A 19,262-nucleotide genomic window follows, 5' to 3' on the forward strand; every position below is an offset into this window, starting at 1 on the left:
CAAGCATGAAACATTAATGCCCACCAGATCATGAACTGGCATGACAGAAACCATTGACAGGTCACTGGACATGACCTCATAGACTTACAGTGTCATAAAGCTGATTAAGAATGAAAGGAATCAAGGAGTAAAGCTCTGCCTGGACACAAAGTGCAGATACAGGACACCCATTCGGTTAGACAGCGTTCATCCCGTTTTCCTTCTCCACAGATTTTGCTTGGGTTAACCCTAGCACAAAGTGGGGCTTGTGAAAGCCCAGAATACTCTGAGGTTGCTGGCAGCCACTTTTATTGGCCTGCTTGCTCCTCCAGCTTAAAAAGTTCAAAAGCAAAACAACTGCAGCTCAGACACACAGCAATCCACGCGCCCCACACTCGGCTGTTTACGGGCAAACCGCTACAAAAACACCCCACATTGTTGGAAGACTTGACACCTTTTTTTTTCCACTCTGCTAAATGGTAATGGTGACCTTAAACAGCACGAGCGCTCTCAGAAGTGCCTTAGCTGACCCGCTGCTTATCTGACAGCTCCCTAATCTGCTGGTCGGAGCTGCAGGACCTGCCTGTGGACATCCCAGCCATCTCCCCCAGTCACAGGCACCAGCACTTCAAAGACAGGTGCAAATCAGAACATAATAGTGAGCATGAAAGGGAAAAAAATGCTTCCTTGCTAGGCAGACGGTGTTTGACTTGCACATGTAAGACTATTTCTTAAGCAGCTGTGCTTTTTTATACCTCTCGCGGAACAGATCTATGCCTAGTTTTATTAATAATAGATGTGTCTGTCTCTTTTTGAATGTTATTAAGATCCACTCAAAGATTTTCCTTGGCAATGAGTTCCAGGGCTTAATTATGCACTGCGTTAACAGCCTTAGTGTTTTTAAATGCAATATCTAATCTCGTTAGAGGCCACGTGCTCTTGCATTCTCAGGGCAGGCTGAATAACAAGACTGGGTATCCTGAGTACCTTTAGACTATGTTTATTGTATCGACTGAATTCCTGTGTGTTGGATACGTTGCCACTGCCATGTATCCTCCAAGGGAGTCACCCTTTCTAAACATTGCACTGATTTATAGAAATCCTTCACATCCATCTCAATTAATGCCAAAAGCCCCAAAAACATCTGTTGTTCCACACTCATCTTGGTAACACTCGCCTCACAGTTCGGGGAGAAACTGTGTTTATGCACTGACATTCTTCAAACGAATACTTCACGTTGGCTGTCGTGCTACCACAACCAGCAGATGATAAAATGCTGTTGCTTCTAGATCACTGTGGTGTAAACCATGCTGTCATGCCAGGACTGCCCATGTCTAATAGCTTTCAGACAAGCTTTCCCTGTAGTGTGAGCTGGGTTAATACATGTGCAGTTGGTTTTACAGAAGGACAGGCGTACATGGAGAGGTTCCACAGCAGCCTCTCTGCTGCATGCTGCTGCAACACCCAGATTCTCGCTTCAGCTTCCCCATCACCAGGACATGACAACCAGATCTAATACGATGAAGATTAAGTATGTGCACAGATTTCAGATTTGCTCCTCTAAATGCTACTTGCTGACTTACACCTGTACGTAACCAGGTCCATACTAGCCTCCTGGTTTTAATAATCGTACTCTGGAGACTGTTTTTTTCCCACACCCAGAACAAATAAGAAAATGAACCTACCCACCTCATTGCTGCAAGATGCTATTTACTCACCTACTTAATTTTGCTTTCTGTGGTATAACAATAATAATAAGAGAAGAAATAAGAAAACAACCAAGAAAGAACAAGGGCATTTTGTTCATCTGTGTCAACATGAAACTGGGCTGGTAAACATCGCTTTTAAAACTCGAGTAACTTTTTGAGTTTAAAAGTTACTTCACCTTCCAGGATTAAATGCATAACTATGGACACATGGGATTAAAGCAAATCCAAAGCATTAAAAAATGCTAACTACTTCCTTGTCTGTGAGAAGCTACATTTTTTTCATATAAAAGCCAGAAGAATTGAGACTAAGCAAATAATATTATAATAGCTTCTATGGCTACAGAATAGAGCATAAGTCTGAAATCTATCTCAATATCACAACGCATGCTTGTTAAAAGTAAAAGACTTGAGCAGCTGAGAGCGCCCATGTTACAAATGCTAACAAGACCGTATCACTTTCCACTTTAGGATTTTCACTGCGTACCACCCATGCTAGTCTAACGCATGTGCTTGATGCATCATGGAGAGGCAAATCCATCATGCTCTCAACAGCGACCATGTTCACATGGACCAAAGATGACCCATTACTCACAGATAATTTTAAAAGCTGTGGGGCTTCATTTCTTCATGACTCAAATACTGAAATGCATTACAAATCTGTGTGCCAGTCCTGGGTCTCCATTATGCCAAACTGTCCCAGTCCCTGTGTCAATCCTCTTTGATGGCCTGTATGCTAGGATGTATATGTGTAAGGTTACCTTTTCCTCAGAATCTGACAGTGTATAGACATTCTTTTGCAGATTTTCAGTTATTGCATTTCTAAAATGTTCAAAGAATAATGGAGCCCTTGAGCAAGCGCACATTGTTCTGGTATAAAATCCATGTATAGACAGAGAACCGTCTTGTTAAAATGCATATGGAAACGCTTTGCAGAACATCTTTGAAAAAAATCCAAGAGAGAAACAATATATCACAGAATAGAATGTATTCACAAGCATGCTATGCGTAAAGTGCAATTGCTGTGCTGCTGTTATTTTTTCAAATACATGTGAGTGTATTTAAATGATTATGGATGAAAGACAACAAAATACGAAGAATGGCATTTGAAAAAGAAGCTTGCCTTTCTCTGTTGATGTTGTTTGTGGCTTCTTTGAATAGGACTGCTTTTGTTCTTTTTGGATATGTACCTTATGGAGCGTAACAACACTTTCCTAAGAAATAAATGTTTCAAGCTGAATCTTCTAAATACCTTTCATTTGAAAACCAGAACATACAAATACGCCAGTGTCAGCCTAGTGAAGTCTGAAGGACTTTCAGATGAACAAGACAGGGTAAAATTTTCACCATAGAGTCACACAAAAATGTGCAACTGAACCTGTGGGCTTGTTCTCTTCCATGATGAATCTTCACAGGAAAACAGAGCTGATCTTTGCAAGATTGGACTCTGAGGCACTGTGCTGGCTGAGTGCCAAAAATACCCTGGTTATAAAATGCTACCATATATTTTGGGATTACTCTTTAACTGCTGAGACAAGTTACCATTGCAATATAATTGGTTTAGTGCTGTAGTCAAGATCTGGTCAAATAAAAGAAGACACTTTTCACACCTAAATGCTGGAATTTGGGATCTCAGAGATGCCCAACATGAAGTCCAGGCAGGACGTGCAGCCAGAAGGATCTCGCACATAAGCTGATCAGTTTTGAAGAACATAGTCCTTTGGAATCTTTCTGAATTAATGCTCATTTTAACTTGAAAACCCCTGGGACTGCTTTGTACGCCAGCTTCCCAAGCAACTCAGTGTAGTATAGAGGAGCATCTTGGGAACAACTCTAAAAATAGGCCCTCTGGTTACCACAGCAAAGTACCCAAACATGCCTGGAAATATTTTAGTGCAAACAGAACCTGGATTTCATTTTTTTCTATCCCACGTCCCGAGACCGTAACCTGCCATGATATGTCACAGGTACATATAATTAAAGTTCAATATCTTTCCTCTACACTGAGCTCCATCCATCTCTTACATTCAGCTTGAAGCTCATTTGCTCACAGCTGCCCGGTGTTTCAGTTCAGTCAAATGGGACTTTTCATAACTCTGAATGAAAAAACCTTCAACAACTTTCTGATTTTGGATCGGTGAACAAACCTTGGAGCCCAGGCACTCTCCAGGAGACTGAGACAATTGACGTTAATAGCTGCACTCTACTTTTTACAAACCTCCTCAGCTCTGTGATCTTGGTAAGCTTGCAAATACCAAATAAGCATCCGGATTCCCCCACGAAAAGGGCATTAGTTATTAATAGAGCAAGATTAGTAGCCAGTGAGCAATTTCTGAGAGATGGCAGAAGAATGATGGGCCGCTGGACCAGGCTTTCAGTTCCCGAATATCAGCAAGGGAGCTTCAGCATATTTGGTTGCTGTTCAGCTACAGCTCAAGAACAAACAGCATGCATATTTTGTTACAATTTCTGCTTCTCCAGACATGAACGCTGCTCCCTCTGAAGGACCAACCTCAGCCATGCTGGAAAGCTGCCTCTTTTGCAGCTTGCCCAGGACTTTGCAGTACTGGAGTACAAACAGCAACAACAGCCCAACTCAAGATGGCATGGCCCAAAAGCACATGCATTTGTTTTGGATACGCTATCCTCTTCAGCTCCTGCCAAGGAAAAGCCATCAAAATCTAAATGACTCCAGGTGAGCACTGATTTGGCTTTTGCAGTTCCTGGAGCCAACAGGATAATGAGCAGGGCTGGAGATAGATGGGAGGCACAGCCTTCTTCAGACTCAGGCAGGGTGAAGGTCAGAGCTGTAACCATCAAGTTGACCGAGATCCTGGATAACTACCCACCTCATTGCTGGAGGATGCTCTATACCCACCTACTTATTTCCATTGCAGTGGTCTACTAACACTTACTCAGTAAGAACTGAATGATGATCACTAATGCCAATGCCCTACAGACTCAAAACAGCAGGAGCTGCCAACCTGCTCTTAAAAATGTGGGTTCTGGGCAAAACTGCATAGGAAGGTGCATGGGAGGAATTCACCAGGATTAAGCTCAAAACAACACTCCAAAGGCTACAAAACTTAACCCCAGAAACTGTTAGAACAAAATTTTCAATGCTTACTTACTTAGCCTTTAAAGAGAATTAGTGGCAGTCCAGTAAAAACACAGCCTTATCCTGGTAAGAAATCATCCACACATTTTAATGTGCCACCTGCATATACTGCGCAAATCTACAAGGCCCTAAATATAAACAGACAGCCCTTTCCTGGCTGTTAAAATGTACACTGCCTCAGCTTGTTCTCCGAGCAAGCCAAAATTATAGCTGCTTGGAGATCAGAAACATTTTGGGGCGGGACACTTTCTGCCTCCTCTCTTCTTTTTACAGTGTTTGTAGTTTTGTGAATAAGGCATTCATTGTGCCCAAGCCCCAAAGATACCCACCTTGTAGGGAGAGCTAATATTAGTGTTAAGTGTATTCTTGAAACCACCAGAAGAAAAGATGGCTCGTGTGGGATGCTAGAGATTCGGCAGGCAAAACAACATCCCTGAAGAGCCTGGGTCCTGTGCTGCACCTCTTGCTGGAGAGCCAATGGTTTTGCATACACCCCACGTACACACTTGTTTACCTGTTCAGAAATCTTAGTTATTCCGGGAATGTCCAGCAGTGTAAATATGTGCCAGTACATATATGCCTGACCAGGCAGCTTCTGGGAGAGGAGTAAGCTCTCAGACGCAACTATGTGAGCAAGGACCGTCTTGAATTTCCATTCCAGGAGACCCCAAATCATTTTAAAGGCAGTAAATATGGAGCTGACATCCCTTATTACAAAATAATAGGCAGGTCTGGATGGGGCATGACATGTTTGTCAGCACAGGATCAGGGGAAAAGCAAAAGAAACCTCCTTTTCACTCCAAATGATACTCGGGAGTACACGGCCAGAGGCGCGTGTCTTACGACCTGCTGCAGGAGAGAGGGATGGGCCAGTCACCCTGCATGCAAAAATCCAGAGCAACTGGACAAGGAAAGTAAAGCCTCCCTGACCGCCCTGGCTGGAGTGAAACCAGGTATATGTGTGTGTATATAGGTGCACATGTGCACACATATATATGTACACAGGTATATATCTATATATAACCTGAGCACGCCCTCCGTACCCTGCCAGCGACAGGCATGATGGCAGCAATGCTGGCAGGCAGCACATGTGGCACATACTCCTCCTTTCTCTTCCCAGCCTTTGCTTACATTTCATCTAGTCTACTCTGATTCCAAGGTTTAATAAAATTTAATCCCAGCATGTCTTGAATTAATTAATTAGATCTCGTTCCAAGCCACCGTGCCAATTTCTGCAATTACACTGTTACTCACAGAAGAGTCAGAGACCGGCTGCATCCATCCCCCGAGCAGGAGCAGCCACAGACCCACCAGGGCTTTCTGAGCCAAGTCGCTATGCAGCGAAGGGGTCAATTTCAAAGTGCTTTGATTTTTCTCTTCCATTATTTCCCCACTAGAAAAACTCTTGCAGGTATGAACAGTCATATAGTGAGGTCAGCCCCACTCTGCTCGCAGCCGTCAGCCACAGAGCAGGAGTCCCATCCCTGCAAACTGAGTATTTATTCATCAAAATCAGTGAGTTACCAATGGGTTACCTGGTATCACCTGATCCATGGGCTCCAAGTACAGCTCTTTTGCCCCTTCCCTATGCCTCTGAGCTTGCTTCCCTCTTCAAATCATCCTCAGTGAAAGATTTTTTTATTCCCTGATACAAAGAAGCCACAAACCTATTTTTTTTCACCAGGAACAAGCTGTGGGGATTCAGGAGAAATAAGAATATTTCGACAGGACAGCAGCATTATTCCCTGTACTGATTTTCCCTGATAGATATTTCCCACAAACACGATATCCCACCGGACACTCCGTAGAGCATCCTCAAAGTGCAACAGCTACACAGTCCTTCCAATGTTTTTAGCTCTCTCTTCTCATCTCCTTCCCTGCCACAGCTGAGAGAGGAGCAATCTCAGGTGCTCAGTGGCCACAGTGGCAGGCACAGCATAAACGAACAGACACGGACCATGGAACAGGAGATATTTCCCACTGCAGTGCTGTCTGTTTTGCACCATTTCCATGCAGCGTAATTAATTCTGATCTCAGAAGAGTCTCATCAGTTTTGTCTGCTGCCAGTGTGCTGGGCAGGGACCCTGATGAAGTGCAGTTGTTTACAAACACATTAAAGCATATTTAAAATCCATTGTTTCTCGCTCCAGCTGCCCAAGTACTTTTTACTCAGCTCCTGGACTTGTACCAAAAATAAAAATGACAGATTGCCAAAAAGGACAGAGACGGAGGGGTGGATGGAGGGAGGGATGCGAAGTGGCTAGACAACACAGCAGATGAATATATTATCCCACTGCCTCTGGGAATGGAGGTCAGAAGCCAGGCCAGGCTGAAGAAACACATTGCAAGAAACACTTGCGAAATTAAAGGTCAGCAAGATAATGAGCTATAACTGCAGTCGAGCAAGAAGCATTTGCTGATGGAGCTGGCTCTGAGCTCTCACTGGAGTGTGGCTACCTGCTGCTCCCAGGGTGCCAAATCTGTCCCCTTCAATTAGCGCTCGCCGATGAGACAAACGGCCTGGCTGTGTCACAGCGGGGCAGCGGCTGCTGCTCACTGGGATGCTGTGCTCCTACCCACCCACTCTCACGTTATTTCCAGACCAACAGCTTCTCCCCGAGAAAAGGCTGTGGCTTCTGCAGGGGCAGCACCACCATCACCCCCCCAGTCTGTCCCCATCCCCAGTGCATCCCCGTCCTTTTGCTCATGCAGGGAATGCTGCTGTGCTGCCCATCCTACGCGGCTGCATTTTAACACTGAAAATAACCCCTGGCTGTGGATCTGCAATGTGCCCCTGGGTCTGTGAACCCAGCTGCAGTCAGCATGGGATGCATCCCATGGGTAAAGCTGTACATTCTAAAGCAGGGAGCAGACAAACCCATTTTTCACTCGAGGACTGTGTTAATCTGTCTTATACCAGCCAAGTGACTCCCAGTCATTAAAATCCACCCAACACAGGTGCCAGACCCTGGGATGAGACTCTACGATATGCTGGTGGCTACTATCCATGCCCAGCAGCACAGCACCTTCTTCTGGAGGCTCTCCAAGAGCTCCATGAACAGCATCTTATTTCCACAAACTTCCCCAAAGTTGGGCAAGCAGCATCTCCAAGGAAGGTAAAACTTCATCAGCAAATGAAGCAACTTTGTGAAGGTTGCAAGGGGAAAGAGGCACGGCTACAAGGGACAGGGAGAGCAGGCAAGGGAGGGTGGGATTTGGGTACCTGCTGGTCATGCTGCTCAGCTACAAGGGGAGACACCCAGCAGCAGCTTGTTTCTAAATATTTTATGTTAGGCAGCTGTCGGATAAAGAGCCATAGGAAAAATCACAGTGCTGCATCCACATCTACCGGGTTTAGAAAATTACAGCCAGCACCTGTACAGGAGCACAGGTTGTTCTGGATGGGCAGCTACAAACAAAACCAGTGACACACTGTCAGCAGAAATAAAATCAAAAACCAAGATCAGCAGCCTGGATCAGTCCTTGCTCCTCAAAACACCTTTGTAAGTTGCCCTAGGAACTGCAAACCCCTGTGACCACATCACCTCAGAGGGGCATCAAACCTGCAGGAACCCTGGCAGAAAGCAAATCCCATCACAAGGTGAGGCAGCGTGGGCATGGGCTCCAGCCCCCAAGCACCGCAGCCATGGGTTGGTGGCCCCCCACGCTTCCCAAATCACTGGAGCAGGCACCAAAGCAGTGCCTGAGCCTCTTACCTGTGGATAAGCCGCTACAGGTTCATCTCTCTGATACTTCAAGGAGACTCAGGTATTCATACAGTGACTTGGGAAAGGGAGCCTGGGGTAGAGGACATGAGACCTTAATGTAATGAGGCAGTTAAATGTATGCTATTTATACCACAGACACAATCTCTCCAACTGTATTAACAGCTCAGATTTTTTCCTACATGCTCCCATCGAGACATTAGGGCTTTTCATTACTTGCCCTCTCCACCTTATCTGCATCCCCTTCTGCCGCTGTTTCGGCCTAACCTTTTAGGCATTTTTCTCTATGCTGTCCTCTTCTCACATAGGACCTGGACTTGAGGACAAATAACTTTTGAAGAATATAATTGCATAGGTTTTTCTTTACACATGAAATGACTGATTTCCAGATGTGCAAAGACGAGGCACAGAAACCTGGATGGTGATGGGCTTTCTCATACTCCTAGAATCAGACCCCGAATGCAAACTGGACCCCATCCTGACTGCTTCAGAGTAGGAAAATTAACATGAGCACTGCCCCAGGCTGCCTGCATGCCCAACCCTGGCCCTGCCCCTGCCCCAGCCTGCAACATGGTGAGCTGCTGTGGGCACAGCTTGGAACTGATCCTTCACTTCCAAGCTTGGGACTGGCAGGGCTAAGCCTTAATAGAAAACTACAACGGGTTATAGGAAGGTATCCAGGAAAAATAATGTTCAAAAGGCTGAGATTGTTTTAGAGCAGAGCTAAAGAACAAAGCCATAACACTTCCCCTGGAAGCAGGGAAAAGACGCAGTAGGAGAAAGCTGCCATTGGGCATCACTTCCCAAGTGCCTCCATCCCCAGGGCAGCAGCCCCATGTGCAGAGGTGGCTGCAGTGGCTGCAGGCGGCATCCCCATGGTGGCATGGAGCATCCTCAGTGGCCAACTGTGACCAGGCATGCAAGCAAAGTGAGAGGAGCAACCGCAGCCTGCAGAACAGCAGCATGGGGGAATAGTGCCCTTGCATGACTCCTGTCAGCAGATTTCTGGGCACTTTATAGTGAGCCAGTAATTCTCATGATCTCAGATAAACAAGCAAGTGATTAACCCCATTTCACTGGTGTGGAAACCGAGGAAGCGAGGGCTGCAGCTTCACAGCCATGGCCATACAGGGCTGCACAGACACTGGTATAGAGCCCACACAGTTCCCATGATCTGCTATCAGCACCACAATTCTTCCAGGACTTTCAGATACACCCGTCCATGGTTATTCTCATTGTCTCTTTAAATTCATTATTCTCATTACACAGGAGGAAATAACTACAGACAGGTCAGACTCTGAGGATTTAATGGAACTAACGCTGTTAGGCCATCCAGCAATTCTTCATAACATCTCCTGCACCATGCCTTCTGCTGCCAGCAATTAGATAATTTAAAATCTGTACCCCTATTAGTGGCTTCTCCTGAAAGCACGTTGGCAGACACATGCAGGCGCAGAGCTAGTAAGAAGTTACAGAAAACTCCTTACAGTGTTATTGCAAAAGTACCTATGCACAAAAATAAAACGGCAGGACAAAGCTGAATATGAACACTGAGAATACTTTAAATCACTGTGAGCAAAAAGCTAAAAGCACCGGTGAAGATGAAACACCCTACTCAATAATACCAGACAAAGAAAAAAACACATGTTAATCTTGCAACAGTCTTACAGTAAAATATTGTAATTTAACAAGAGTTAAAGTCCAACAAGTCTACAAAATCAGTTTAACAACCCATAGAGGTTGTGAGTAAATGTTTGTTCTAGCATCAGGACACAGTAACATGGACATGGGTCAATTAATTTCTGAAGCACTTGTGACAAACAATCATCCCTTTTTCTGCTAAATTCTGTTAAGAGACTTTGTTGCCCCTTTCTCAAATGTGAATTTACCTAAGGTTTTGCAGAGATCTATAAAGCCCCAGCTCAGATCTCTGTCATGTTCTGCACCTGCCCCCACGCTGCTCCTGGAGAGCCAGCAGCATTCGTAAAACACCAGAAAATACTCATAGCTCTCTCATTCAACACATATAAAACTCCATGCCAGTAAACACAAGGATGGCTCATGGGTGCTCAGTAGTGTTACAGAGCCCCATATACCTGCCAGCTTCCAGAAGGGAAACAAGGAGACATCTATGCCTGTCTCCCTGCTGTGGCTGGGTACTGCTGCCATGCATGCATGCAGAAATCTGCCAAGCTGTGGCTGATCCAGAAAGATCCCACTCTGCATTATTTCTAAACAGTCCTTAGCCATGTTTCTGCTGTTTTCTTTCCTTCTTTCCCTTTTCTTTCCTCTGAGTAGCAGCATCCAGCAAGGGGGACGGGGTGATCCCAATCATCACGCAGGGGAAGGCAGATAGGTCCCTCTCTCCGTCTCTTCTCCCCTTGGTTGGCATCACCACTTTCTCACCCTTGCAAAAGTGCAGGAATCATACAGTAGGCTGCCAGATTGGTGGAGCAAGTGAGGATCAAGAGCCCCCCAGGATGGGCTGTAATGTGAGAGGGGTCCCATCCTCCAGTGTATCTTCAACTGGGAGCTGCAACCCGGCAGGGATGAGTCGTCCTGCTCAGCAGGATTAGCCTGAGCAGGGTGCTAGAGACCAGTCAAATAGGAAAAAGGTTAACAGTGCCCATAGCAAGCCCCTTGCAACTGTCCCTTTGTCCCAAAGGCCTCCCGGTACACGCAGTGATATCATGACATTTGCTTGACAGTGGCATCACGAAGTGTGCTGCAGGGCTCAGCAGCCTGAGCCAAGATGCACCACTCAGCCCCAGATTGGCTCGCTCCAGAGCCAAAATCTGTTGGGTCTCGTTCACGTGGCACTGGCTTGGCCAGTCCTCCCTCCCTAGAAGCAGCAACGTGTAGCCCAGGCAAAGAAGCAAGCTAACATTGCTGTAATTGCTTCCAGTCCCCTAACAAGCCAGTACAGCCCCTGCCCCGTGACACCATGCTGCACTGCGCAGACGTGCCCTTCATGTGGCAGTTTTGCAGTGGGATGACCACCCCAATGCCCCCTGGAAGGTAAGCTGACATTGGGGGTTGCAAGCCCTACAGATGGGGTGATGTGTTACCATGCTTTGCTGCTTCCTTCTCACTGCCACTTCTCTCCCCCTGGTAGAACCCCCAGCTCACTCAGCAGTGCCCACCCTCACCCCAGCCTGGGCTTTGCTGGCCCCAGTGTGGGAGTGCATGTGCTGCCTGCGCTGCCACAGGCTGTGCCACAGCACGACATAACCGGGTGCAGCTGCTGAGCCAAGGTCGCCGGTCCCCCTGCTCCATCCTTCTGGTGACTGGCGAATTTAATTATGTGTCCATGAGCGCACGTGTGAGCTCCTGCAGGCTCTGCTCATGGAATGCATGGAAAATCTGGCTCCAGTACAGTGTTGCTCTATTTTACCTTCTTTACTGCTTGAAAAACATTTGGCCGTTGCTGGAGAGAGCCAGGCTAGACGCATACATTACAGCATGCTCCAGAAATAGCACACGCTGGCTTGCACAATTTTGCAGCTAAAAAGCTTCCTTTCAGCTCAGCAGCCTGTCCCTGTCCGTGGAGCAGCTCTGAAGAAGGCAAACCCAGGGCTCCAGAGCCTGCGGCTTGGGATGAATCATTGCAGGAAGGTTTCATAACTTTGAACGCAGGTGAACAAAGCATGAGCAGGTTTGATTTCCTCTCCCTCGCTGCCAGCTCCTGTGTATCTTATGCAAAGTGTTTAATGAGCTAATTTGTACGTTGGAGAAGAAGCTGTACGTCAAAGTGGAGTTTAGTGTTGGCCTGGCAAACGGGGCTGTCTATGAGGACAGGCTTCCCATGAGTGCTGCCACAGCACATCACGGCCTTGAAGGGAGGCCAGGCTGCAGACCCAACACAGCTCAAGGCTTCTCTCTGGAAGCCACCACAGGGAGCAAAACACGATGGTTTCTGCTGATACAGACCACCCCAGTCCACAAAATATGTATACTTTATATTTTGGGTTGGATTCAGGGTAGTGATCTCTGGATGAAAAGGTCCTTATTTAGTTGAGTGGGTTCTGAGGTCTCCAGTCAGCCGTAAGAGGTAAGGGCATGTGTTGGAAATTTGAACCGATTTCTAGAACACTGCATGTTTACATCAAATTCTGTCCTTTTGTGGACGCCATCTCTGAATATAGGCAAAGCACCCCCCACAGTTATTCAGACATTGTTCAGTACAGCCTGTAAACAAGCATGAAATTTCAACTGCTAATGGGAGGCCAACATCACCTGCAAAACATGACTGGAAGAAATGTCTACCAGCACCGCAGTCCATGTCTGCAGACCGTGCTTTGCAACATAAACCTGCTGGAAGGGCTGAAATCATTGAAGAGCCCTCATACAAATTAAAAATCATGGTTGATACCAGGAGGTATAAACCTCCTACTCAAGGATTACTCTAGGATTTTCAGACCTCCAACAGCCTAGCTGCTGTAGCTGGTTTTGGACTATCACATACCTAGAAATCCCAAACAAATATCCAAAGCATTTTTTTCCTCTGTTCTCTCAACATAGCTTCTGGGTGGGAAAAAAGTCTGGAGTACCCTAGGCATCGGTGTTTGTGCTAAGTTAATCACAGAATCACAAGTTATTTTCTCCCCTCATATAATGGGCTTGAATTTGGAATATGACAATCCAGCACAATCTTTGTCCACTAAACCAACACATGAAGAACTGTATGTCACTTTTGGGAGTGACAGGACACGTGTTTTGCTGGCAGATTAAACAACATGAAACAGCATGGCATGCCTCATATCTGATTGCCTGAGATCACCTGCAGCCCCGAGGGCCCAATGCAGAGCAGGGGATGGCTTCGCAGAGGTGGAGCTGTAAGCCAGGGGACACGGAGATATGTTGTATTAGGTCCTGGGCTCTATTCTCAGCTCTTACTTAAGTGACCTGCTCCAACCTCTGTGTCATCTTATCTGCGGTGTGTGGGAGGAAAGTGGTGCCCACCCCTGCGCAGCAGGATGCGGCCCAGCAGCAGGCTGCACCACAAACTGCTCAGGGAGACCAAGCGCTGCCTACAAGGGGAAACCAGAGCCCCCTCCCCTCCTTCGGGGCTGGGTTTATGGGAGAAACTCACTTTCAAACACACACAAGATGAAGACCAGCACATGAGGGCTATCGCATGCATATCCTGTGAAACACATGCTGGCTGGTGGATGTGCCTCTCCGTCTTTTCCCCTTCCCTGCAAGAAAACTTTTTTTGGGGGAACACAACACTGTTCAGAGCGTCCCCATCACTCTGAAATAAAGGAGTAAATACAGAGTATTGGTGTGAACCTGCTACAGGAGACAAATGCCATTGCCTAGATATCGTACCTTAACCAGAGCCTGCAGATATAGGGAAGGGCTTCCTACGGCTAATGTGGGCTTTTAGCTGCTCACCCCCCCTGCTCTGACCCATAGCTGATTGCTGGCCTGCAGGTTACAGCATTACTTTGGATCACTTTGGGTCAGAGACTGAAGAGGCCATAGGCTTCATCCACGATCCATGACTTACTGCTGCCTGGTGACACCAGTAGCTTTACTGGTGCTGTTACCTAACTCGGATGTTCTGGAGACACCAAACCCAGCATTTACATTTCAGTCTTTACCACCGTGAACTGGCTGGGCTGTTTCGAACACCAGAATAGCACAGAGCCCTGTGTGCCTCTCTTTTCCTACTAAGGCATTACAGACTCCTTTTACATAATTAACCCAGACAGTTTGCCTCACATACTTGATTTAGTGCTTTTTTTAGCGGGGATGGGGGGAAGAGACTGAAGGCAGCTGTTTGCCTCCTGGATTGCAGCAGAAGTTAGGTGTTTTTTGCAACCTGGAAAACAGAGTCCAACATTTTAAAAAAGTCCTGGGTGGCTGTTATAGCAACATTTGCACATGCATATGAGTGTGTATGTAAAATAGACAAACCCAGGTTGTCTTGGGAAACACGAGTCAGCTTCAAAGCCACCCCAAACTTGCTGTTTTGCTTGGTGTCATTGGAAGGCACCAGCCAGCTCCAACAAGAACCAGGAAATATTCTGCTATCTCCCTGCGGTGCCAGCTGCTGACTGAGAGCTCAGCGCTGTCTCGCAGCTGAATCAGCTCCTTAAGAAGAGGGTAATTTTCTTTATCCTGTTTGCTTCCTCCTCCCTTGCAGGCTGCCACAGCACCTTAACCCAGCTGGGTAAGACAAGCTCATGGCTCCCTCCCAAACAGATGGCTGCAAGGAGGGTCCAAAAATAATCTAACCCATTTGCCTGAGAGTTTTGAGCCTGCTTTGCTGATTGGCAGACCCTCCGGAGACCACCAGAAGAAGCAGATGGTCAAGACATGAGATCAGAGCTGGAGACAGAGATGTCAATCAATAGGTTGGAGTACCAGGCTCCAGGATGCAGTACAGAGCAGGCAGTTACAGCAGCGCTAAGCAGGCAAGGGTACACTGTCCCAGAAGGACAGTTGTTCGAGTAATGAGGCTGGCTGTGGAGTCTGGTTTTCACTTTAAAAAAATAAAAGAAAATAAGAAAAAAAATCACAGCTTTGCCTTGTTGCAAAAGTCATCCATTATATTGTTCCAGCCCTGGAAGAATGTGCTGAGCCTCTGTCAATCTCCCCATCTCACTCTCAAACAGAATTAGGAAAAAAAAAAAAAAAAAGAAGTGAAAGAACAACTATTCAGCCGTTGCAGGAATAAGAGCAGGGCAAAATCACAGGAATTCACAATAGCTGTAATGCCTCTGATGGCAGGTTCTGTAACAGTATTTCTGAGAAAAAAAAACCTATTCAGTATATCTTTCTGGGTGTTGCCCTATCCCAGGCTGCACTGGTACCCTAGATCAAAGCATCAAAGACAAGGAAGCAGCAAAATTGTCTTCTTCATCCCTTTACACATGTTTTTGGCCAAACATCTTAGGTTGATGCTATTCCACAACATCCTCTGCACAGGGCTGCAATGCAAAAACTCTGGTCTGGTCCAAAAGCCCATTTAGGGTGGGGGTTTTGTGCTAAAAGTTGTGGTCAAACTACCACCTGTCCAGGAACCAGCAACACAGTGCCTGGAGTCTGGAAGCACTGATTTGTATGGAGGAGTTAAAGGAGCCAAACATGCAGGTTTCATTCAAGTGGGAAAAAAAGAAAAAAAAAAAAAGTGGGAGGGAATATAAATCTGCAAATAATTCGATGGGTGTAAACACTGGATTGAAAAGAAATTATCTAGGGAGTGTGTTTTCCTGGTAAAGTAGATGATGGAAAGGAGAATTTAGGCTGAGTACTACAAAAACAAGCTAGCAGAGAGGAGACACATCTGAGACTGGAATATCTCCTAAGAAAGTGGTAGCAGGCCCTTTTACCGCAAGGCTGGGCAAAGCCCTGGAGAATGGGCTATAAGGCTCTGCTGAGCACCGGCTCCGGGGAGGAGGAATAAATCTGACCTGACCTGCCTCTTCCCCTCCGATTCCTGCACTTGTGGCAGCTCCTTTCCCCAGCATAATCCATAATGGCAAGGCTGATTTTTTCAGCCATGCTCACCCTGCAGCAGGACTTACCAAAGCCTGTGTCCCTGGGCATGGCAGCAGCACCGGCAACAGCAGCAGCAGTTCCTGGCGACATGCAGGCAAGAGGCGGCAGCAGCTGCTCTGTGCCTCAAAATCAACCCGGTTACCCCTAGCACAACACAAGTCCCAGTCTGAAAACCCCTTTTCCTGCAAGTACCGCAACTGCATCATCAAAGACAGCAAACAAAACCTGAAGACAGTATGTTCATGTCATTCTGCTGTTTGGAGTTTGTCTCCCCTTTGGCTAACTGTATTAGGGACATGGTTGCACCTATTAGCACCCATGAACTTTTCTGCTATGCCACGAGGTCGGAAACTATGGCACACAGCTGTAGCTCAATTAAAGTCAACACACTATTTTAATTCTCTTTGTGACTTACTCCGTGCATTTATTGTTGATGTAAAGTGCTGCATTAACAAACTTGGGAACAGAAAGCCTTTTTCTTTATGTAAGCAAAAGCACCAGAAACCCCCTGCACCACTCAAAGCCTCTCTTAGCACATTTTCAGGCCGTAGCAGTATTTCAGCATAATTCAAAAGGCACACAGGCTTTGCACAGACCTCTTTGCAAAAAAGGCAGATGTTTGTGCCTGGGCATCCTGGGTCCCTGATCCCGTCACCTGAAGCGTCCCTGCAGGTGCTTGAGAAGCCCATCGCACACCTTGCCCTGCCTGACGGCAGCTTGTGGGCAGATCATCCGGACAGCAACCGTGCAGGTGCTGCTCCACAGATGGGCTGCTCGAGATGATGCTCCGCACCCCTCCCAGCACCAGCTTGCAGGTGGCTATTTGCAGCCGTGACCAGAGAAACAAACCATCAGCTCTTATTTTTGTTTGACACTCGCCATTTTAAAGGCTTATGCCTACCCTTCTGTCAAAGCAAACAAAGACCAAATGCATCAGGCAGCCCCTGAGAAGTCTGGACATCTCTTAGAAAACAGAAACCCCCGAGCACAGGCTTCATGTTGGGAGCCAGACTCCTATTGCACACAGCTGACCGGGTAATTTTAGCTATCTGGAGAGTGCCAGGAGATGACAACATTTCTGAAGAACCATCTGGAGAGATGTCTGCAGGAGCGGAGGCAGAGCACCCATCACCACCCCGCTAACTGGACAGTGCAGAGGTAACACCACGAAGGTGCATTGCTGGGTACCCCTGAACTACAACCCTTCCAGACACAGAGAGCACTTAGACAGCCTCTTTACAAATAAAACTATCATGAATGTAGACATTTGTTACCTCACAGCTTTATTTTTTAACCAGCAGTGCAATGTTGCTGTAAAAAATTGAATACTTGAGCATTAAGTGTGTGTTACAGTGCTGCCTTATACAGCAGCAAAGTGATTAATTAAAATTTACAAGAGTAATCCAAATGCCTAAACATGTTTCTTGGCGGTAACTCCTATAACCCACTGCCAATAACATCTCAAACTAACGACAACCCCAAAGTCAACCTATGGGAGTTATGAAGAGTCTCTCTGAACTAAGTCAGTTGGTAACGAGAGAAGAACGAAGAGATATGCGATTCTTCAGGAAAAACAAGGCATGTAAGTACAATAATGTCTGGGATGTCTGGCTCACACTGGGAATAGCCCCACCCCAAGTTACAGATACTGGCCAAAGCCCGGTTTTGTTAAGTGTTATCCTGAGGCATTGAAAATGCCGGATAAAACAGCGCAACAGCCCAGTTCACATCCAGCTCCGCGATCTGTGAGATGCTGAGCACTTCCAGCTAGCACTAAGCCATGCCAAACCTCTGCAAAATCAGAGCTTAAATTATTCCCTGGGAGGATTTCTTCATAAAGCTCCAGAGGACGCAGATATTGATCACGCTTCTTCCCTGGTCCCCCCAAATCCACTCACAGAATATAATCCAATAACTTGATACTTTGGGTAACCTTTGAAAACCTAAAATTGGAATTTCCCAGGGGCAATACTTGAGACTAAATTAGAGTTGAGGTGGTAAAACTGTGATTAAAGCTGTTGATTTAAATGGGAAAAAAAAGATTCAGGAAAACGTCACCGTCAACTATGGCAGGTTTACAGAGGTGTGCCCCCTCAGAGCCGCTCTGCTCACTGTACGCTGGTTGCACAAACCACACGAATGAGAGCAGAGAGGCTCTTTAAATATGAATCTCACTGTGCTGTTTTCTTAACGTGTTCCCCTTGCAATGTGTAAATAAATGCAAATTTTTTAGTGTGCCGAACTAATCTATACTAGCTGTTAAACCAACTCCTTGTATTTAATTATCATCGCTAAATGATTTCAGTGTTTTCAAAGCACACTAGTTGCTTACTGGTAATGATTTCACTGCCATGAAAGAAACCTTGCAATGATGAATGAAGATCTTACTCATGGAAACACAGCTCATTTATAACTTTATTTTAGACACTTAAATTAGTAAGGAACAACTCAGTCCTACTGGAATAATAATTTTAGCAGAAGAATCAAAAAGCAAATGAAAAATAAAATGCCTTACCCCAAGTAAAAATAATTGTGCTGTCCAACCACCTCTCTAAAGATCCCTCCAACTGGAAAATTGTCATGGCAGAAGTCCTAGATTTGGGAAGGAGATCTTTACAGCTCCCATGAAAATTCACTCCATTTCACCAAGTTACACACACCTGAAGATCGTCATTTGCACTTACTTGGGGCTAAAGTCTCCAGTCCCTCCTTGCCCCCTCATTGGACTTCGGGACACTGAATGCCCTGCTGCAGCCCACATACCCCACTCGCAGGGAGGCATGTGATCATGCCCTGCTTGCAAAAACTGCAACTGCCCCTTCAGGAAGGAGCACTGGACTGTGGGGGCACACTTTCACATGCTCCAGTCCCAGGAGCTCCAGCAACCCATGACAATGCCCTCCCCGGGTTCCATAATACTGAGCAACGTCTCTGATCTTACGAGCAAGGCAAATATAATTCAAAACTCGTAGAACTAAGACAGCAGAGAAGCTGCATCAGATCAGTTCTGGCCCAGCTGGGAACAGAACCCAGGGCTGAGTAAACCTGGCGATCTCACCCGAGCAGATACACCCCGCTTATGGCAGCAGCCAGCTTTGCTCCTGCTGTCTTGTGCCGCTAGACCACCTCTGTAAGGAGTCCTGCTTTCTGCCCGGCCTCCGCTGCTGGTGAAGAACTGTTCAAGGGCAGCAGCGAATCCGAGTTGCGCACCTCATACCCCGCTCC

This window comes from Falco rusticolus, chromosome 3 (genome assembly GCF_015220075.1).
Source record: "Falco rusticolus isolate bFalRus1 chromosome 3, bFalRus1.pri, whole genome shotgun sequence".
NCBI lineage: Eukaryota > Metazoa > Chordata > Aves > Falconiformes > Falconidae > Falco > Falco rusticolus.